Here is a 22,547-nt window from a genome sequence, read left to right as displayed (position 1 = left end):
ACACACACGCGCACACACACATGCACACATGCCCGAGCCACAGGCAAAGCTCCCTAGTTCTGGTTGTGCTCATTCGTGTGTGTGTGTGTGTGTGTGTGTGTGTGTGTGTGTGTGTGTGTGTCTGTGTGTGTGAGAAAGAGAGAGAGGCAGAGAGCCAGGCTAGGTTAAGAGACCCCTCCTGTCCCCACCATACAGTGGGGTCTTTGTGCCCCAGCCTCCCCTCGACATAGTGGGGAACTGCCATGGGCCTGAGGCTCTGTGGCCCCTCTCAAGACAGAACCCGAGGCCCCCAGTATGTGTCTGCTTCCCTGCTGAAGCTGGGTTGGCACAGGGGCTCGAGGGTTCTGTACATGTCAATACTCACGGTGCCTTAGCACTTACATTGCTATCAGTGTTAGCCTGGGTTTGAGGGTCCTTTACTCCAGCAGCCGGGAGAAAGTTCTTATGGTAGGAGCCCCCTGGGCTGAGGCCATGGTAACACCCAGCACACCTGAAAGGTCTGGATTTAATGATCTGATCCCAGAGACTGCAGGGACCAGAGCAGGATGCTGACCGGGGTACCAGGAGCCCTGATTCTAACTTGGCTCCTACCCCACTTGCTGCGTGATCTTGGACAAGTCACTTCTCCTCTGTCCCTTGGATTCCAGGTCTGTAAAACAAAGAAAACTGAGCTCAGAGGCCTCCAAGGGCCTTTTCAGTTCTTCTGTACTTAGATTCTAATTTGGTTTGTACTAATTAGGAATCGGAGATGATTTAAATTCAATACATATGATCCTTAGTGAGTAAACAATTTGAAATAATTCCTTCCTTTATGACTTCTCAAAGACTCACTCATGAGCAATGAGAACCCAAGCTAAAATCAATAGCTTTTATTTTCCAGAGAGAGAAATTGCCGCTTCCTTGAGCTGCTGGGCATTGCAATTCATTCTTGTATTTTAAAATTTTATGTTTATGTTTATGGACTGCCATTAGGTAATATGGATTCGTCCTGAAGGTTGATTTTTTTCATTAACTTAACTCATTTCACTTATTAGTTCACGTTTATAGCTTGGGTTTAATAAGCGCACGGTGCAGAAGTCATAAAGCGGCCCTTTTCTTTAGCAATATTTTAAAATCAAGACTCTTCTCTGAGTCACCCAGGTTTATTTGCTCATAACTTGCTTCTCCTGTGATTCAAGGCCCAGTTCTGTCGAGTCTAGCCAACCATTGGACTTTGAGCTTCAGTGTCCTTACGGGGGAAAGGCACCACTAATTAACAAAAGCAACAAATGCTTAAGTTTTAGAAAGCATGCGTCCAACCATCACTTTCTGTGCCTAAAGCGCTTCTCATGTTATCAAGTTGAATCCTACATCTCTGTGAAGTGGCTCGATGTTTTTTACTTTATAGAGAAGGAAACAGGCCCCGAGAGGTTAAATGACCTGCCTGAGGCCACAAGTTGGTGGCAGTGGTAGAGCTGGGAGACAAACCCTACGGGTGGAGATCCGCCTTTCCTCCCACACCTGTCTCCCTGGCCTGTCAGCTTCGGGGCCCCCAACCCCACCTCCCTCATACCTTTACCCTCCCACCACCTCTACCAGTCTCTGCCCATCGTCCGTCCATCGCCTCACCATCTGTTTCCACTGCCTGGGCCCCTTCCTGCTTTTCATCTACCCGAAGCACACCTCTGCTCTATGACCATCAGTGGCTCCCCATTGCCTGTGGACAAATTTCACCTTCTTTGGCCTGGTGTTCAAAGACCTTACCCGTGGAGCCCCTGCCTTCCCTTCCCGCTTCATTTCCCACTCTGCCCCAACAGGAAGCCTTGGCTCATGGTCCTGAATACCCAGCCCACACTTGGGTACCCCCATGCCTTTGCTCACCCTGACCCCTTTGCCCACAGCACCCTTCTGTCATCTTATATTTAAATCTGCCCCCTCCTCCAGGAAGCCTTCCCTGGGGCCCACGTAGGGAGGGACCTCTCCTGCCTCTGAACTCAGAGCTATGTGATGAGCCCTCCTTGTCACCTTGAACCATGAAGACAAGGGCATTGACTTCTCTTCCCGATAACCGTGAGCCTCTTTGAAGGCGTAGTCTGTGCCTCAGTCATCTCTGGCACCCCTGGAGTCCCAGGTACACGGCAGGTGTTCACTAATGCTCACCAAATGAGTGAATGCTCATGTTGCTTGTGGCCTCAGGAAAGAGAATCCTTGCGTCTTCTCTGTGACTTCCGGGGCCAGCCCAGCGCGAACTTAGGGAAACACTCTGCCCAGTTTCTGTCACCTGTCGACAGCTCTGCCTCCCTTCCTTCCCGCAAGCTTCCTTCTGTCTTCCCAGATTTGTTCCATTCCTTCCAGGTCACCCATTTTCCTCTTCCCTTCCATCAAAATGTACCTGTACCTGTCCCGGCCCCGCGGCCCCGCGTGCTCAGCTGACTGCTGCGTGAATGGCCTTCTGGCTTCCGGCAAATGAAATCCGGATAGGCTGTTAATTGCAAATCATGGCAAAGGAGGCTAGACCCCAGGGGGCTGTAGACCACTCCCTATCTGAGCTCCCAGATCCTCAGTTTTACATATGAGGAAACTGCAGCCCAGGAGAGGAAAGAAGGGGAGTTAACTGCGGCCCAGGAGAGGAAAGAAGGGGAGTTACATAAAGGCGTTGGCTAGATTCTCAGTCAAGCCTCCCTTAGGGACTCTCTATTACTTCCTGGGTTATCTTGGCCACTGGGGTTAGAACCACAACCCCATTGTTGGGCACAGCACTTTACAGTTTGCATGCCCCTGCCCGTAGGTGGTCATCTCTGCAGCTCAGCGGAATTTCCCTGAGGCTCAGAGAGGCAGGTCACATGTCCCAATCACAAGGCCAGTGGCTAGTGACAGGGCCAGGGCTGGAAAACAGGGCTGACCTGCCGTCAGCTGGTGTGGTTGCCGGCTTCCCTACCTGCTGGCGGCAGCCCCTTGTGAATCCCGGGCTCCATCTGTAGGTCCTGTGCCCCCGGCCCGAGCAGGCAGCCTGAGCCAAGGGAGAGGCAGCCAAGGGCCGATGTACCACTCTCCGTGGCGGCAGGGGGTCGGCCTCTGGGCCTGTGGAAGCCAGGGGAAGAGATGCAGGTCAGGCCCAGCTCACAGCCTGGAGAGCAGGGCTTCCTGGGCTGCTGTGGGATGGCCTGGGCCTTCGAGTTACCCACTCCCCAGCCCCGATGGCCCCTCTGCCACGTCCCGCCCCTCTGGCATTTCTGGGCCTGGACTCAGGGCTGGAGCATCACTTAACAAAGACACACACAAGGACAGCGTGTGCACGTTCATACACGGAGCTTCCTTCTCCTCGCCCCAGCCACAATAATTGCTCCCCCTCGGGTGCCACCGCGAGCTCGTCTGCATGGGTTCACGACACGCATGATCCTACATTTCTCTAGGTCACATTCCATTTTAAACGGTCTAGACGGCGGGTGGCGGCCCACGGCGATCAAGGATCCACCCTCCTTTGTAGCGGTCAGACTTGCAGCCCGGGTGCAGGGCAGGGATCTGCCACATGCCGTCAAAATGAGCTGCTCTGAAATTAGCTGTGGGTTCAAATCTAATCTGTGCTATTTAACAGTCATGTGTCTGCCAAGCTACTGAACCGCTCACCGGTGAAACGGTAAAATGCGAATGACAGCGCAGTTAGGATCAAATGGGGACATGCACAGGAAGCACTGACCCCAGGACTTTTCCGTCTCATCTCCCGTTCTGCCCTGACAGGCAGCGCTGGCTCAAGGCTCCCCACTTGGGTATCTCGACGCCCTTGCTCACCCCGCCCCACTGCCCACAGCACCCTGTTCTCAATTCCACACACACACACACACACACACACACACACACACACACACCTGCCCCCTCCTCCAGGAAGGCTTCATGTGCCTGCTGGGGTCGTCCGTGCATTGTCGTCAGGACATTAGAGGAGCAGCCTTACTTTGGCAGCTCTGCCCGGAAGTTACTAGAGCCGGGCTTTCCAGCTCACCGTGAGAGATTGTAGGGACTGCCAATGGGCCCAACAGCCCGTTTCACAGATGGGGAAACCAAGGGCCCGCAAAGGGGAGCATGTGCCTGGGCGTAGCTAGTGTGGCATTGGAACCGGAGCCCAGGACCCCTGCCTGCAAGATTCAGGGCAGGGGGGTGGAGGGTCCACTGCAGCTGCGTCCTCCTGGGGTGAAGACCGCCCCCCCCACCCCGCCCCACCAGGGGTCTGCTCATTGGGTGGGTGGTCTGCTTCTTTCAACACGTTAGAGGGGGGTTGGGTTGGGGTGGAAATGAAACGTGGAAGCTGGGAGTCCCCCAGATGAGCCTCGTCCTCAAGTATGTGTGGTGAAGAGGCCCAGAGAGGCTGGGACACACCCCTCATCCAGATGGGGGCCGAAGCAGGGCCCGCAGGCGCCACGTGAGTCCGCGAGCAAGGCCTCGCTGCGCCTCATGCTGCTAAAACAGTCTCCGTTGTTTCTTGAGGCCAGTTATTTGTTTCTTTACAGTACCCCTTTTGGAGAAAGCCGAGACCGCCCCCCCCCCCCCCCCGGGGAGTTCGCTCCCCCACCCCTGAACGCTCCCCAGTTCTCGCGAGAGCAGAGCGGGCTGCCACCGGGGGCGTTAGCACTCACCAGCTTGCAGCGCGCTAATGACATTTGCATTTTGCTCGCTGTCGAAATGTGGGCTGGGCGGTGGGGATCCCACGGGGGGGGGGGGGGGCACGCGGGGAGCTTGCAGCCCACCCGGAGAGGCAGATATACGGGGCTGGGGCCCCGAGCTGCTCTGTGAGAGGCAGTGAAGAAGGAGGAAGGTGGGGACAGAAGGAATGAATGAGCGGGTGGAACTGAAGAGTTTTGTCTGAAGACTCGCCAGGGACACAGAGCAAGCCCCAGTCCGGTGCTCCACCTTGCCGTGCAGCCCCTGACGATATTCTCCTCTGCATCACATCCCTGGCATTTGTTGAGCGAATGCTCTGCATGGCCTTCACAGACTTTAACTGCCTGCAATCCTCGGAGAGAGATGGTATTATTATCCCTGTTTTATAGGCGAGGAGACTGATGCTCTGAGTGGACACCTAACTTACCCAGGGTCCACTTCTGGAAAAAGATTGCCCCAGCATGTGGCCATGATCTACCTGCCTCCAAAGACCATGCTTCTGACCACTGTGGGCATTGACTCTTGCACGTTGTCGGGGTTTGAACACAGCCAGGAAACAATTCTCTGCCCTGGCCTTTGACCAGCATCCGCCTGACGGCATGTGGCCGATCCCTGCCCTGTACCCGGGCTGCAAGTCTGACCGCTACAAAGGAGGGTGGATCCTTGGGGAGAACACCCAGCGGCGAGTCAGGAGAGACGCAGGGTTTAGGCCCCACTCTGCCACCAACTTGCCATGTGACTCTGCACTAGTCCCCGCCCTTCTCTGGATGTCAGTCTCCTCGTTGCTAAAATGAGGCCATTGGTCTGGCTGGATGGAGCATCCCAAGAATGCATTTTCACATGCGGAAGGATCTTGCCTCCGATGCGCTCACACTCTTGTGGAGTTCCCACCCACTCACTCCAGCATATACATTTATGTTTTACATCAAAGCAAACCGCGAAACATTTGCCGAGCTTCCCCGCTCTGCAAAGGGCACGGTGCTAGACACAGTGGGTGTGATGCTTATGTATTTTTATGCAGGGCATACACACACAGGCATATGCATATCTTTGTGTCTCAGTCTCGCTTCCAGGCAAGTTCAGCTGGGACCTCTATCCTGATGCATGACCCCAGGTTCCTGCTGTCTTTGCCCCATCCCACAGCCCCCTTGGGATCCAGAGAGCATCTCAAACAAAAAGACACGTACGGCAGTGGGAGCTGATGAGATCTCCCCGGACCAGGCAGTTATGGCTGATGTGCTTGTCTCTGACAGGTGGGCATCTCCTGGACAGCCCGAGCTTGCAGTGGCCGGGGCTTCTGACACCGTCATCAGAGCAACTTGAAACCCTTGACTTTGGCGTCTAGACACGGGCCCAATACTTTTCCAGGCCTCCCAACGCCTGCCACCCAGGTAAGGGAGTTCAGGCTTGCTCAGCACCGGGTTCTATGCTGCACCTGTTGTCGTCGCTAATAGAAACCATGAGCAGGGGCACCCGGTCATTCTTTATCACAGTGTCCTCTTTTATACCCTTCCAGAGCAGGAGAGCCCAGTGGCTCAGGCTCTAAGGTCCAGCAGACCTGGGTTCGAATTCTCACACCACCAATTACTGGCTGCGTGGACCTTGGGCAGGTGTCTCGTCAACCTTTCTGTGTCTCAGTTTCCCCATCGGTCAAACCAGGAAGGAAGAGCACCCACATTCTGGGTTTGTGAAGATGAAATATAGGAAAAGGGCTTAGAACAGGATGGGCACAGAGTAAGCTCCGAATTCAAGAGACGGTAACTGTTCCTAAGGGTACTCCTGTGCTCATGACGATCCCTAATGAGTTCGTTATCGTCTGTCTCCTGCCAGAAGGCGGAGTCCATGAGGGCAGGGGTTTGTCTGCCTCATTCTTAATTGAATCCCCAGGTCCCAGCACTGTAAACTGCCCCCCGCTTTTTTTTCAAGTTTATTTATTTTTAAGAGAGAAATAGAGAGGCAGAGGCAGAGAGAGAATCCCAGGCAGGCTCCACACTGTCCATGTAGAGCCCAACGCGGGGCTCAAACTCATGAACCCTGAGATCATGACCTGAGCCAAAATCAAGAGTCAGACGCTTAACCGACTGAGCCACCCAGGCATCCCTGGCCTTCATTTGTTGAATGGATGAACGTATGAAGGTGTTTTGCCTGTTTTATACAGAACCCGCAGGACAAGTCCTTGAAGGTCCTTGCATTAGTCTGGATATGAGTTTGGTTGTGTGTGACAAAACCCCTAATGATAGTTCCTTCAATGAGAAAGAGGTTGATTTTCCTCTAAGTAAAATTGTTTGGTTTTTTTTTTTTCATTTTTTTAAATGCTTATTTATTTTTGAGAGAGAGAGGGACAGAGCATGAGCAGGGGATGGGTGGAGAGAGAGGGAGACACAGAAACCGAAGCAGGCTCCAGGCTCTGAGCTGTCAGCACAGAGCCCGAAGCAGTCTCAAACTCATGAACCGTGAGATCATGATCTGAGCTGAAGTCGGGTGCTCAACAACCTGAACCACCCAGGTGCCCCGTCTAAGTGAAATTCTGAGCTAAGAAGATTTTTCCACACAAAACTGTTAGAGGCCCAGCTTCCTCTGTCTTGTGGTTTCACCATTGCTGATCTGCGTGATCCACGATGGCCCATGACAGCCTCTTCAGCAAGAAGGAGGAAACCACAGAAGGAGAGGGTGCCACTTCCTTTAAGAGGGTGCCCACGTCGCTTCCATTCATGCCCCATCGGCCGGAGTGCAGTCATTCTACAGCACACCTTGCTGCAAGGGAGGCTGGGAATTACAGGCTTCATTCTGGGTGGCCATCTGCCCAATTGCCATTCTATGTCAAAGGAAGAAGGGCAACATGGATACTGGGGGACCCTCCACCTTGCCCGATAAGATGACCCACCCCTTTTTTTCACCCTCCCTCTCCGCTTCCTCCCTCTGGCAACCGGTGATCTTTTGAGCGTCCCCAGACTTTTGCCTTTTCCGGAACGTCATAGAATCGGAACCATACTGTAGGTAGCCTTTCAGATTGGCTTCTCTCACTTAGCAATATGCATTTAAATTTCCTCCATGTCTTTTCATGACTTGATGGCTCATTTGTTTTTATTGCTGAATAACATTCCATTGAATGTACCCTAGTTTGTATACGCATTCACTTACTGAGGGTTGTCCCGGTTGCTTCCGATTTTAGGCAATTGTGAACAAAGGTGCTATACATTCATATGCAGGTTTTTGTATGGGCCTAAGCTGTACCCAGTTGGGTAAACACCTAGGAGCATGTTGGCTGAGCTGTATGGTTGAGAACATATTTGGCTTTTTAAAAGACCACCAAACTGCCTTCCAAAGTGGCTGCAGCATTTCACATTCCCATTCCCACCACCAACGAATGAGAGTTCCCGTCGCCCCACAGTCTTGTCGGCAATTGGTGCTGTCGGTTTTGTGGATTTTAGCCCTTCTGGTGGGTGGGTAGTGGTATGATCCCCGTTTTAGAGGAGAGGATTATAAAACTTAGAGGGGCAGCTTGCCCAAGGTGGTGCAGCAGGTAAGAGAGCCAGGAACATGCTGGCCCAATACTCTCTGGCCACACCCCGCAGCCTTGGCCCAGGGCAGGTCTCCCTGAGACTGTGGACCAAAGCCCCGGGGTGACTCTTCCTGCTCCAAGATCAGGGGTGGCTGCATCCCGGGACCCTCATTCATTGTGTAGGGTCTGTCTCCCCTACAAGAACCCAAGGTCAGCGAGGCAGAACAACGAGGAGAGGGGACAAAGCGAGTGGATCTGGGCCAACGTTAGATCAGCCAAAACATAGCCCAAGGGGGAGTCAGGGGGCTGGAGAGGCTGGGGTGCAGGCGGCCTGTGACCAGTGCTTGAGTCTGAGGGCCCCTGGGCTCAACTGGGGAAGGTGGGAGATGCTGCCCAGGTCAGCAAGAACCAGTGATGGGCCAGAAATGATGGTTGGCTGCAGGGGAGACCAGGGCAAAGGCTGAACCGAGGTCAGATGCCACATCAGTTGGGAGCCAGTCCTCAACTCCAAACCTGATTAGGCGAGACAAAGCGATTTATTAGCTTTTTATTGGTTTCCAATATATTGACAGTTTGGGGCGTGTTTATTGGTGTCCAAGGCAGAGCCGAATCCAAGGTTCAAATGATGCCTATGTCTGTGCCTTCTGCTTTCCTCCTTGTGGGTTTCCATCCCTGGCACCCGGGCCCGGTGGGGTGGCAGGGCAGTGATGAACAGACAGCTCAGGACTGACATCCCACTCATTTCCAAGCCCGTGGAAGGAGAGCTTCTTTTTCCCAGGATGTCCAGCCGAAGTTCCAGAGTTGAAGCTTATTGGCTGGTCTCAGGTCACGTGCCCGTCTCTGACCAATTACTGAAACCGGGGTGGGGGCGGGTGGGAAGAGAGAATGTGCTGATTGGCCAGACTAGGTCAGAGTCGATGGCCGGTGGGGCAGCATGTGTTATCAGTGGGGGGGAGGGGGGGGGGGGGCGGGGGGCGTTGGCCTGAAATTGGGAGAGGGCTGGAACCCCAAAGGGAAAACCCGGGTGCTATTTTCAGAAGGAGGAAGGAATGCTAGGGAGACAAAACAACAGGTGAGCCTGTTGATGCCATGGCAGGGCCTGGGGGACACGGAGGAAACGGGAATGCTGATTTGTCCCAAACGGTCTCTTCTGTAGTTTACAGGAGGAGGGTGGCCTTGCTCTGACAGGTGCATCTGGGTTTCTGTGGATCTGGTATCTGAAAGCCTGATTTATGCACCTGCAGTCCCACACACACACATTCACATACACAGTGTACCTCCAGGTGATGCTTCGCGTTCCAGAAGGATTGGCCCCGAACGTCCCTCCCATATGGAGTTGCTGTGCACTGGAGAAGCCACCCCACTGTCAGCCACCCCATATCCTGCTGCCTTGGGTTCCCCTCTACTTGCTGGGAGCACCTTTTCCTTCCTCCCCCGACTCCCTCGTGGCTGAGGAAAGTTTCTTGAGCCACTTTAGGGTTTATTTGCCCCAAATGGGCTCCCAGAAGCCCTGGGCCTATGAAGACCCCCTTCTCAGAACAGCTGCAGCCCAGCCCTCCCCTCAGATGCACTGAGGCGTCTCAGCGGAGAGGCAGGGCTGACTGAGCAAGGACCCCATCTCTGTGGAACCCAGGGGCCTCCGTGGGGTTCCAGGGAACATGGGAGCAGGCCGGCCTCTCGGCTTTCCCTGACGTCCACCGTGGCAGCTCTGTTATGCATTTAGGGTGCGGTGTATGATCTCATTTGAAAGAAGATTGTTCTGTAGGAAAAAGATTGAAAACCGCAGCATATGATGCCGCCTCCCAGACAGCTGTGGCCAAGTGCTTTTTACGTTCTGTCCTTTGCTTGATTTTGGTCAACCACAAACCTCCTTGCCCTTCACCAGTGTGTGTGTGTGTGTGTGTGTGTGTGTCTGTCTGTCTCTCTCTCTCTCTCTTCTCTGTCTCTCTTGCCTGTGGATTCTGCAGCTCTGACTCACCACGTAGACCAGCTCAGTGTTCAGCACTATCCTGCCTTATATGGTGTGCTCAGTGCTGCTGGGTCAATGAGTGTTAATTCATTTCTTCAGCCAGTGACCATTGTGTTCTCATCATGTGCCGGACGCTGCTTTACTTGCCAGGGATAGAGAGTGAGCAAAGCTGAAAGGTCCCCACCCTCTCCTCTGGGAGAGCCCCTGAGGGCAGGACCCTTCCTCTGGGTGTCTTCCCCCCACCCCCCTCCCCCCCCACACACACCGCTTGTCCAATGTTTCGTTCAGTGCTGAGCCATAGCTGAACTTGGTCTACGAGTTGATTATTTTCCACACTATTTTTCAAAGCCCCCACTGACGCTGCAGAGATTCTAGAATGGCTTGGTCCTCACCCGGTAGGACTTACAAGGCACAGCTTGCCATAGGTCCTGGAGAGGGACGGGGGCGACGGTTAGAGATCTGTGTGCAGACCCAGTGGGGGGAGGTGCACAAGTAACCGGAAGGAATTGGCCAGCCTTCGCTCCGGTTGTACCTTGCTCATTCAGCCTCTCAAGGGGCTCCCGGCCAGTCATAAGGAGATAGACATGAGAGCAAAGACATACAAGGTAGGGAATAAGAGAGTCCAGAGCAGAACTATAAAGGCTTGTAGGTTCCAAGGCCAGATCCAGAGGTCACTTCCGGGTGGGGACGGTGGTGAGGAGTCAGGGAATGCAAAGCATTCCAGCTGGGCTTCGAAAATTGGGGTACCGGACAGGCAAGGATGCCAGGAAGGAGCAAACAGAGCGAAAGCCTGGAGGTGGGAGCCTAGGGCTTGGAAGACTGTGCCAGGCAGGAAACAGGATGGATGCAGACAGCTTCTTCCCTGCTGGCCTCCAGGCTTGGCTGCGTGCAGGTCTGTGGCCATCCTACAGCCCGGGTTTGGAGTCAAGTGGCTCTTCCATTTTCCTTTGTTCCCCTCCATCCTCAGGAAGGGGAGTTGCGGAGGGACTGTTCAGAAGAAGGGACCCAAAGTAATGAATCCCCCCAACTCCAAGGTTCTTAATGGAACTGGGCAGAAACCGTGTTCACCTGTAACTTCTCAAGGCACGACAGAGCCTGGGCTGGAAGTCAGAAGACTTGGGTTTTTGTCCCAGCCCTGCCACGGATGTCCTCAGCTTCCCTGTCCTGTACTTTGTCACTTGTGAAATGGGAGGGGGGGGGCGCTCCCAGCCTTAGACCTTTAATTCTAAGTCAGACCTCGGTGCAGATCCCAGCTCTGCCAGTAGTATGGCCTTGGCCCTCTGAGCCTTGGTTTTCTCATCTGTAAATTGGGGATAATGACACTACGCATCTCACAGGACTGATGTGGAGATCCCATGAGGTCACTAAAGGAGATAAAGCGCTCACCAGCTTGTCCACCAGAGGGTCAGTATTGAGTGATAGCACTCATGCTGTGGGTGTTCTTATTATTTAGATTTTCAGTTTTATGACTCTGGGAGGAATCCTCAGTAGAGTCTTTGCTATGTAGGTGCCTTTGGGCAGCTTAGGTCCATGCCCCCCAGATACGGTGATCAGGACAAGTCACACCCCTCCCGTGGGGGGGAGCTGCCTTCCTCAAAATTACATTTATTCACTCAAATATTTGCTGAACACCTGCTGTGTGCCTGGGCCTCTGAGAGCTGAACGGGACACCCAAGCTCCCTGCTCTCAGCAGCTCAGGCTGCCGCAAAGCGCGCTTTGTACCTTCAGCTGGCCCCGCCGACACCGTTGGCCAAGGGACCTCACGCCGAGCATGGTGAGCTCAGCTCTGCAGGCTGGAACCCTGGGAGAGATCCCACCTGTCTCCCAGGCTCCCGGATCTTTCCTACCCTCTCCCTTTCCATCTTGGGGCAAAGGCTTGGGTGAAATGCCAGAGAACCCAGTGCAGTTAACCGGCCTGGGACCACACCTGGACGGGAGAGACCGCTTGGATTGCCAAGCCCTGGTTCAGCGTTATGCAAACTAAGTGCTTTGGAGAAGAAGAGTGGCTTGCCACCGGGCACGGATTGCAGGGTTGTGTTTCATTCATTCCCCTGTTGATGTCTGTTTGGATCTCCAACTGCAAGAGCTTTTGGAAATTTGCAGAGGAAGCAGAGCGGATTGGAAGGCCCTGAGGGGTCCAATCTGCCCTGTGCTCACCTGGTCCTTTCTGGGTGGTCGTGGGCCTCTCGCCCACGTGGGTCCTCGGTTGCCAGGATCCGGCAGAGAGCCGGGCACGCAGCGCCTTCAGTCAGTGGCTGGTGAGTGGATGGACAGATGGACAGGCGGCAGTGGGCTCCCCGTAATACATGCTTTCTTAGCCTCGGTCCAAGTTTCCAAGGTGGTTGGAGACACCAGGCTCTGGCTTTGTTTTTGATTTTGGTTCCTGGGCAGTCGCAGTGGTTTTCAAGTCACAGAGCGGACTCAGAACAAACGGTTTTTGAGCTTGTCAATCTCTCAGTTGCAGTTTCAGGAGGCAGCACGGCGCGCACACCCTGATCTAGGGTGGAACTTGCTTCCTGACACTCGAGAGTTTAGAGCCCTGCTCCAGGGCTGGGTGACCTCGGGCATGTTACTTAGTCTCTCGCAAATTCAGTGTCCTCATCTAGAAAATGATAGCACTAATAGCATTCAACACAGAGGGCTGTGATGAGCTTAGATTAAATAATGGGGATAAAAACACAGAGCCGAGCTCTGGGCACATGGTAAATGTACCAGAACGATGATGGTGATGTGTTTAATGACCCCTTAGGCTATATGTTGCATAGACTTCTCTCTTCCAAACCGATTTGTGCATACTGCTCTGCATTTTTCAGACATAAAATTATTTTTAAAAGTTATTGTTACAGAAGTAATACGTGGTCCTTAAAAATTCAAATGATCCAGGAGGATTTAAATTAAAAAGCAAATGCCTCATCCACCGCCAGCCAGTTCCTTCCCTTGCCTAATGTGCAGCTTCCCAAGTCTGGAACTCTCCTCCCTTTTTTTTTTCTCCCCAGGAGCAGGGGACAAGTGTGCAGTCAGGTGAGGACAGCGATCAGGTGGCTGTTGTGTTGAATTGCCGTCCAGGCCAGAAGTCCAGGCCTCAGTGGTGCCACTGGAGCAGGGGATAGCCTGGCATCCTGGCTGCAGTTTGCTCTCTGTCTTGAGGGTCTCCGGCGTTCCGGGTCCTGGAGTCCTGGCAGGTGGCCTGGGGCAGGCCACCTTCAGGCCAGGCTTGGAGGGACAGACTCACCGACACTGTGTCTGGCCGCATGCAGGCCTGGCTCCCTCTTCTGTCAGGGAGCCCCAGGCTCAGTCCAGCCCGAGCTTCCGTGCTCCTGGCAAGACATTCGCTGATTCCTGTCCACCTCCTGAGAGTCTGCACGTCCGCATCTGTGCCCTCTGGTGCCACACTCCTTCCCTCCATCAGGAACAGCCCCGGGCCTAGCATGGGGCCTGGTGGATCACTGGCACTAAGTGGACCCACAGCAGGTTTGAATTTTAGCATCACTAGGGTGCCAAATGTGTCATCTGCCTTTACTTCTTTAGCTCTGACCATCTGCCACGGAGCCCCGCTACCTATTTGAAGGACATTCCATCCCAGGCATATTGGGGAGGGAGGATTCTTGCCCCCAGGGCATGTTACTTAGCCTCTGTCAAATTCAGTGTTGTCATTTAGAAAACGATAGCGCGAATAGCGTCCTGTAGGGGTCTTGGTGGCCCCTGTGTGGCCCAGAACACTTAGGGTAGGCTCCTTTGGCGAGCCTTGAGGTCCAGGGAGGGCGAGCGGGCCGTGGCCATTTCCACGCCATCCTGGGCCCAAGAGTGGAGTTTGGCTGCAATTCCAAGCGGTGAGTTTGGGTGCATAGCCTTCCAGCCTTGCCCAGGCTTCTCAGGGTGGCCCCGTGGAAGTCCTGCCACCTGGTGGGAGGGCTCTTCCAGCACTCGAGCCTGTCGTTCTCGGATCCCCCCACTTTCACTTCTTGCTGATATCCAGAGACGCTCAACAACCCTCTCCCCGGGCCTGCCATCTCTGCCTGCCCCTCTGCCCAGGCTCACACGCCTCCACCTTCACAGGCTCCAGCCTATGCCCCGCCGAGAAGTTTCCAGGGCCCAGAGGGTGGACGGTCTTCCTAGCCCAGCAACGTCTGTGCCTGGCCTTGGAAGCCAGCAGCCCCCAAGACATGGGATCCAAAGGCTTGGCCGCCATCTTGGGAAAAGGGAGAGAGAGAGAGAGAGAGAGAGCTCCCACAGCAGAGCAAACAAATCAGGAAAACTTGTCTCAGTAAATTCTCCTGCCATCCACACTGGCTACCACAGATAGACTGGGACCTTTCGTGCATTTGGGTACCGAACGCCAACTCTAAACCAGATTGGTTCAGAGACTGGAAATGAAAGAAAAATCAGACAAGATCGAGCTCAGAGGGCTCAGATGTGGTCCTCAGACAAGCAAGCTCAGCATTGCCTGGGGGCTTGCTAGAATGCAGATCTCAGACGCCCTCCCCAGACCTAACGAATCAGAGATTTGCGGGTGAGATCCAGCAGTCTAGACTTTGACAGGCTCCCCCGGGGCTGGAGATGCAAGCTGAAGTTCAAGGCTCACTGAGCAACAGGCAGGTGGCAAGTGGTCCAGGGCCCTGTGATGCAGTGGCACGTAGACAGGGTGACACAGCCCACGGTGACACAGTCCACGTAGATAGGGATTGTGAATGACTTACTTAGAGGTGGACAAAGAAATCTGTGTGTGACTTGGTGGAGGGGAGTGGATTCCTGGCGGAGGGATCAGCACATGCAAAGTCCCTGAGGCATGATAGAACAGAAGCGTCCAGGACCTATAAGTGGTATTGCTGGGGCAGAGTGGGGGAGGAGCATGGGGGGGAGGGGAGGGCTCATCAATGGGCTTCTTGTGCTCTGAGTTGGGTTTTCCCCAGGAGTGCTGGAGAGCCGTGAAAAGGTTTATGCAGGGGGGAGGGAAGACCTGCACCCTGGGAAGACAGGTGGTTGAGGTGAAGGGTCTCTGGACCACAGCAGGTATCGGGCTGTCTTCTGGAGGGCAGGGATGAGCCTGTGGTGGATGGGGAGTAGGAAGCAGGGTGGGGCGGGGATACCCTGGGTCCTGGAGGAGTCCTGCCCTGTTGCCAGAACACGAACACCGGGGAGCCACTACTGAATGCTGGAGCCCGGGTGGCCCTCTTCTGTCCGTCTCTTTGTACCTCGGGAACACTCTGTCTTGCACCGTGATTAGTCTGGGCGTCATGCCTTCCACTCCAGAGTCTCCGTTTGCCATCTCTGAGGGAGAGGAGACCATGGTTCTGTCCGCACGGCTAGGTCCCAGACCTAGTGGCCGCACCAAGAAATGCAGCAGCATGCCTAGAGCCCCTCTGACGGTGGAGCTGGGTGGAGGCTGGGAGCGCCTGAGAGGGGCCCAGGCCGATGGTGGGCTGGGTCAGGAGGCGCCTGGCCTCCGCCCCTCAGGGCTGGCGTGCCAGCACCTTGGAGAGGAGGTGGCCTTCTCCTTGGAGGCCCAGCCTCCCTCACTGCCTTCCTAGGGCCAGGCAGGCACAGGAAAGGGAGCTGGGGCCTCTCCCAGGCCTGGGGCTCCCCTTTGGGAAGGGGCCTCTGATGAGCTCATCCTGCGGTGAGTCTGGGGCTGAGGGGAGGGAACCTGCAGACTGCTGCCAGGATCCTGAGTCCCTGGGGAGGCCAGAACTGGGGAGAGGGAAGGCCCCTGCATGAAACCGGCGTCTGGCCGGAGGGCCAGACAGGGCCCCATTTGACCGGCTTACCAGCAGCTCTGGGCGGGCAGCCTCTGCTTCCCTTGCCCCCGCCTCTGGGGTAGTTCAGGCCCCAGTGCATTCGCTTGGAGCCCTGAGCTGCCTGGCCTGGCCTGTGTGTATTCAAGGATCACGTTAGCCCAAACCAGCAATCAGTGCGGGCGTGTGGTGAGCGCTCGGAGGAGGTGCGGTCCTGGTAGAGGAGGTGCCAGGCCCCCTCCCTCAGGATGGCTCAGGCCTTTCCGCTTCGCTCTGAGTGCAGATTTAACTCTTGAGGGAAGCGACTGGCAAGGATTCCTGGCCTCCCCAACTAGCCGGACCGGGAGGGGTTTCAAAGTCCTCTGTTTCGACTCCTTGAGAGGTGTTCATTGAATTCTGCTTACATACTACTGGCGACGGAGAGCTCGCTATCAGTCCAGACAGCAGTGCTCAGATGGCCTTGAAAGTTGTTTTCCTGCTTCGCACAGGAGCAACCGTGAGCAAGTCGGATCTCTCCTCAGTGTGTGGACCCCGAGTGGAGACCGGTCTTCTCTGCTCATCTGCAGGACCGAGGGTGTCACATCCCCAGGAGAGATGTCAGCCCTTCCCTGGCAGATAGCAGTGCCCAGCACGTGATTGGTTCTGTCCCCACCTCCCTCAGGCAGACCCACCAGTGCCTTACAGACCAGGCCAAGCCACGCCTTCGGCTTTCCTCCTTAGAGACCCCAAACTTTAAGATGCCCCGAGCCGCCCTCCAGCACTGATCTGCGGAGGCTTCTGGGAGGCCTGTCTCCTGGAGGCCTCCTCCCTCATGCTGCCACCTCCCAGGTTCCCCATCCTTCTGCAGAAGCTGCCTCCCTGTATCACTGGGGCTTCACTTCGGGGTGTTAGTGAGGCCAGCTGGTGGGTGGGTAGTAGTTTCTCCCACGGGGTAAGGAATAACCAGAGGGCACCACCGTGAACCCACCGGTGGAGAAGGAGTCCCCAAACCGGTGGTGACCTCAGGCCTCAGCTGCCACTGCCACTGCTTCCCCCCAACCATGGCATCACCCCCAACCATGCGTCGGCCCCTCTGGACTTTGTTGCTGGTGTCACTGTTTGGGGTTTCTTCACAGCTTTACGGAGGTATAATTTTCACTGCTGTGAAATTCGCGCGTTTTAAAGGCATGATTCACTGACTTGTAGTAACAGTAAGAAGTTGTGCAACATCGCTACGATGTCCTTTGAGAGTATTTCCATCACCCCCCAAAAAAGAAACCTGGTATCCACTTGCCATCAGTTCCTGTTCCCACCCCCAGCCCCAGGCTCCCGCCGTTTCCTCTCTGCCTCTGGAGAGTTTGCCGTTTCTGGACATCTCATATACATGGAAGCACATACCGCGTGTGGATGCCTGTTTTTTATATCCTGGCAGAGGCGCGAGGAGACGGTGCCCACTCACTGATACGCCCACCTTTCCACAGCCGGCCGAGGCCACGTTCTGGGTGTGTTTTCTTAGAGCTGGGAGATCTCCTGGAGACACTGAGTGCAATCTTTAGTCTAGTGCAGGAAGGAGATCCTGTGTGCCCAACCTTACACGAGGACCCTCTGACATCTGCTTGAATACGCGTGGCGACAGCCAGCTCACTAACCCCGGGACTAAAAGAAACTTGCTTGTCCTGATCACATGGTAAGTGCCAGGCTTGCTGATGTCATTTGATCCTTGGGTTCGTCCGCCAAGATGGAATCATTTTACAGCCGACGAACTTGTAGTTCAGAGGGGTTGAGGCGCTTACCCGGGGTCACACAGGAAGTGGGTGAAGCCAGATTTAAACCCCAGGTCTGTCTGATTTCAAATCCAACTTCTTAAAAAAAACTTTTTTTAAATGTTTATTTATTTTTGAGAGAGAGAGAGAGAGAGAGAGAGCGAGCATGAGTGGGAGAGGGGCAGAGAGGGAAACAGAATCCGAAGCAGGCTCCAGGCTCTGAGCTGTCAGCACAGAGCCCGATGCAGGGCTCGAACCCACACACCGTGAGATCATGACCTGAGCCGAAGTCAGACGCTTAACCAACTGAGCTGTGTGGCAACCCCTCCAAATCCATCTTGTAACAGCTGCACCACATTTCCAGTCTTCCCATGCGGTGGGGGATACTCCTCTTTGTAATCGGGGCAAACTTCGTATTCCTGTAACTTGCACCCATTGTTTCTAGTTTTGCGAACAAGACCCACGCAGACCACCCGCCTGGACGTGGGTCCTTCGGGTCTACGTCCGCCCCACCAGCGCTTTTCGGTGGAGAGCCACGTGGGGAGGATGCGAGACAGGGGTTGGGCAGGGGCCAATCTGACCCAGGCTGGCCCCTTGGACCTTCTGAGGATCCCTACAACAGCCTTCAGCAGCATGGAGTCTGCTGGAACTGCTCGCCATCTAGAGGCCCCCCCCTTAGAGAAACCTGGGGCACAGGAGGCTCAGGGCCTCTGGTCTGAATGAGTTCTTCCCATGCTTCAAAGGAAGAGGCAGGAAGAAACAGACGTGGTGTAACTGGAGGAGAAGGATGGGCCTGGCAGCCCACTGACCCCCGTTTTACTTTTCTAGCCAAATGGGACTCAGCATGAAACAGGAGGCCACAATTCACTTCCCCTACCCGCACTGTAGCTCGATCTGCCCCGGGGCGCAGAAGGGGAATGTGCCCCAGGCTGCCTTCTCTCCCTTGGACACCCCGCCCCCCAGCCAACCCAGCGTGGGCTTGGAAAGCCGGACGGCCCAGCCCAGAGCCAGCCTCTCTGATGCCACTGCCAAATACCAGACCACTTATCGGGCTTTCCCAGAGATCTGGTGTTCCCCCAGCAAAGCTGCAAACCTGCAATTAGGAAAGCAGCAAAGGGCTTAACTTGCTGCGGGCTGTGGGCTTTTCGGTGGGAAAGATAAGCTTGGTCTGGATTAAGCTGGAGAGTAAAATAATATTTACTCTCAAATAATACTCTCTGGCTAGGAGCAATCTGGGCCCTGGGGTTTCCAGGGGTAGGATCTGCTGGGGCGTGGCGGGGCGGGGGGTTGTTGGGGGAGGGGGTCTGCCCCCTCTTACCAGGTCCCCAAGATGCCTTGCCTGCCTATCGACTCTTGGCCGGGCCACGTCACCGCAGTGCTGGCTCTCATTATGAAATGAAAATGAGGCAAGCTGTAACGTTCGACGCGTTATTATCTGTGGAACGCTTAGCCTGTGCAATTATCTCATCCAATCCATATAACTATCTTGGGAGCCAGGCTTATAACCCCCACATAGGTCCAGACTTAAGTCCCAGCTCAGTCACCTCAAGCTCTTGACCCTGGGGGAGTGGCCTCATTTCCCATGAGCCTCACATTTCCCATGGGAAATGGGAGTGGTAACAGGTGACTGAAAGGGCAAGCAGTCATGCGGATGAGCCATGGGGTATATAAAGCCCCTGACCAGGGATGCTGGGGGGTGGGGGGGGAGCTCAGTCGGTTAAGTATCCGACTCTTGGCTTCAGCCCAGGTCATGATCTCACGGTTCATGAGTTCAAGTGCTGCATCGGGCTCTGCGATGAAAGTGTGGAGCCTGCTTGGCATTCTCTCTCTCCCTCTCTCTCTGCCCCTCCTACACCGCCTCTCTCTCTCTCTCTCTCAAAATAAATAAATAAACTTAACAACAACAACCACACCTAACCAGTGCCCTGGCTCCGAATAATGCTTAATACATGGTAGGTTGTCTTATGAAATACTAGTATTTCTGGTAATCTGTAAGGCTCGGGTATGTGAAACGGCCGCTCTTCAGGGGCAAAGCTGAGAGTCAGGCTCAGGGGGCGTGGCCTCCAGCGGCTCAGCCAGGGAGAGGCCAGGGCAGGGGCTGGGTGGGCAGGGAGGCCCTGCCTGGCCCTTGCAGGGGTGGCCATTCAGACAGCCTTGAGCTCCAGAGAGGGAGGAAGGGTCCCAAGTGCTTCCTGTCCACACGTCCCTTTGTGGAACAACAACCAGGCCATTCTCTGTTCATCCCATGCCTCACTGATTTGTGCCCCTGGGGGCACAGAGAGAGGAGCATCCTGGCTCATTCCTGAGGAGAACAAAGATGGAGGTCAAGGCTGTCTCCCGACAGGGCAGGCGCTGGCTCCAGGGAAGGAAGGGGGTATTGAGAATCAAGGGGGGCGGGGTGTGTGCCAACCTCCCCCCACCCCCTGGAGGCTGTAAAGAAAAGCCCTTCTGGATTCCACTGTAGCCCTCACCACCCATGACCTAGCTGTGAGGCCTGGCAAGGCCCTTGCCCCTCCCTGGGCCTTGTTTTCTGATCTCCAAACTGAGGAACTAAGCAGAAGGAAACACTGCCTCGGCTGGAGAAATCAGGGAGGGCTTCACGGCTGAGGAAATGTGAAGCTGGGCATTGAAGGGTGAGAAGAAGTACTCTAGGCTGACCACAGGGGCAAAGGTATTCCGGACCCACCTTGCAGCACCTGCAGAGACCTGGCGGCATCAGAGTGGGAGGGCCGGAATGGCCCTTTCGCGATGCTTTGTGAATGAATAATACCAAAGAATGCATGTTCCTTATGAGAAAAAGGATAGAAGTCAGCTGAGTATAAAGCATAAAAGAAACAGCACCAAAAGTCAGCATTTGAAACCATTTGAGCCCTTTTTAACATGATTAAGAAAATAGCCTTTCAGCTCTGTAATACATGGAGAATCTCAGATTCTGGGCAGACAGCAAAGAACAAAGAGCTGTCTTCTGGAAGCAGAGCCAGGCCCCAAGTGCTAGACGGACGGACAGCGCTTCCTGGGGGTGGGGGCTGGAAGATCACGCCAGTGGGGGCAGACACAGGGGACCGCCGGGACAGCGCTGGCGCCTGCTTCCCCACAGGCCTTTGCAGAGCCTGCGGCAGGACCGCCAGAGCTGAGGGGGGTGGCCGAGGGGGAGGGTCTTTGTAGGCGTGAATGAGGCCTCGCGGGAAGGGCCGCAGGGCTGCTTCTGGGAAGTCCCTGCGCCTGTCAGCTGGCAGAAGTGGCCATCTCGCTGGCGAGCAGCTGAGGGGTCCCCGTGATGGCTTAACTGTGGTTTCCTAAGGCGTCTGGCTTCAGGGTGCAGCAGGCTGGGGGGGGGGGGGGTGCTGATGACACCGTGAAGTCACTGCTGGGGTCTTGCCAGCTCTTTGATGCCACCTTTAAAATACGGCTCATCTTAACGGACAGGGGCTAAGAGGGTGGCCTGAGGCCTGGAGTGGTCTGTCTGCTCCTTGACCTCCAGACTCAAAGCTTAAGGCTCATGGTGGCATGTGTCCATGCCCTCCTTGGGCTCCTAACTCTATTTCCCCAGCCCCCACAAAGTGAGTTTTCCCCACGAGGGCGCCCCCTCCCCGCCCCCTCCCCGCCTCCCAGGCAGTCTGAACACCCAGGACCCCTGGGGGAATCCCCGTGCCTGGTGGGTGGTGGGGGGGGGTGCCCACCTGAACCATCATCACCTTGGCTGTGAAAACAGGACAGGGGTGTTCCATTTCCTTCGCGGCCCCTGTGAAGTCTGTTAACAGTAATTATGAAGTTATGGGGAATTCCCAGGCCTCCTAATTAGTGTTAATAGGAGCTGGGTGAGCCATTCCTGGGAAAATAGATGTCTTTGTTTGCCTTCTCAAAATTAGACCACTGTGTTCTGCCTTTAGGTGTGATAGAGCTGTGTTCCCTTTCCTCCCCCCCTTCCGCACGGTCCTGCACCCCTGCACACTCCTATCCCACGCACACGGTTGCACATATCCGCTGGCCACCGTATTCACCGCTCACACACACATGCACACACATACACACTCATACACACACATACACGTAGAAACACACATGCACACACACAGCCGCACAACGGACTTCAAGCCTTTGGATGCTGGATTAAGATGTCATTTTGCAAGGCAGGTGCCGAACACCAAAGAGCGTTTCAGCCACTCTCCCAGCCCTCTTTGCCAATACCTTTAGGGGCTCCCCTCCCCCACACCGTACCCCGACCCCAGAGACCCCAGTGCGCCAGCCTCCCCAAATTAGACTATATTAACAAAGCATTACGTGTTCCAATTAACGTGGCAAGTGAACCTGGCTGGCTGAGCAGGCTCATAACACGCTCCCCTTCCCGCTAACAGGCCGAGGCCCATTTCCCCAGGAGGAGCGAGCCACGCCCGGGCTCCCCTCTGTCTCTGTTGGAATAATGAGGTCCGGCGTCTCTGTGCAGGCCTGTGGGAGGCTCCCTGCCATCTGGGTCTGTGGCCACCCCGAGGAGGTTTCCCTTGGACCAAGCAGGAGGGAGGGAATGAATGAAGGCACGAAGCTAGCATTTTTGGGGCGGTACTGGGCGTCGAGCCTGTGCTAGGGTCTTCTACTTTGGATGATGCTCTTTCGACTGAGTGGTAGGTACCTGCAGGGCCTGGGGCACTCTTCCCCGAGTCGGGGGTACCCAGACTCTCAGGATCAGCCCAGTATGTACTAAGAGAATACCAATACTCCTCAAAGACTTGGAGAACTATACCTTATTTTTATATTGAAACATCTGTGGAGGGGCGCCTGGGTGGCTCAGTCGGTTGAGCGTCTGACTTCAGCTCAGGTCATGATCTCGCGGTTTGTGAGTTCGAGCCCCGAGTCGGGCTCTGTGCTGACAGCTCAGAGCCTGGAGCCTGCTTCGGATTCTGTGTCTCGCTCTCTCTCTGCCCCTCCCCTGCTCATGCGCTCTCTCTCTCTCTGTCTCAAAAATAAATAAAACG

The 22,547-nt window shown here is 55.1% G+C and overlaps 1 protein-coding gene across 6 annotated transcripts in view; it reads left to right on the top strand.

The window, feature by feature from the left end:
* Positions 1-22,547, top strand: part of TSPAN18 (tetraspanin 18) — a 185,895-nt gene that overhangs the window by 121,447 nt on the left and 41,901 nt on the right. The window contains exon 3 of one of the 6 annotated variants that reach the window (XM_053899810.1): positions 5,886-6,023. The exons of 4 other annotated variants lie outside the window; for them this stretch is intronic. The gene's annotated coding sequence lies outside the window, so the exon portion shown is untranslated. Of the gene's footprint in view, positions 1-5,885; positions 6,024-17,332; positions 17,502-22,547 lie in introns of those variants that run through there. One more of the 6 variants, XM_019470188.2, reaches the window with a different exon arrangement.

Source organism: Panthera pardus, unplaced genomic scaffold (assembly GCF_024362965.1).
Source record: "Panthera pardus isolate Hobbes unplaced genomic scaffold, ASM2436296v1 HiC_scaffold_12, whole genome shotgun sequence".
In the NCBI taxonomy this organism is placed as follows: domain Eukaryota; kingdom Metazoa; phylum Chordata; class Mammalia; order Carnivora; family Felidae; genus Panthera; species Panthera pardus.
This window is presented reverse-complemented; position numbering and strand designations above follow the sequence as displayed.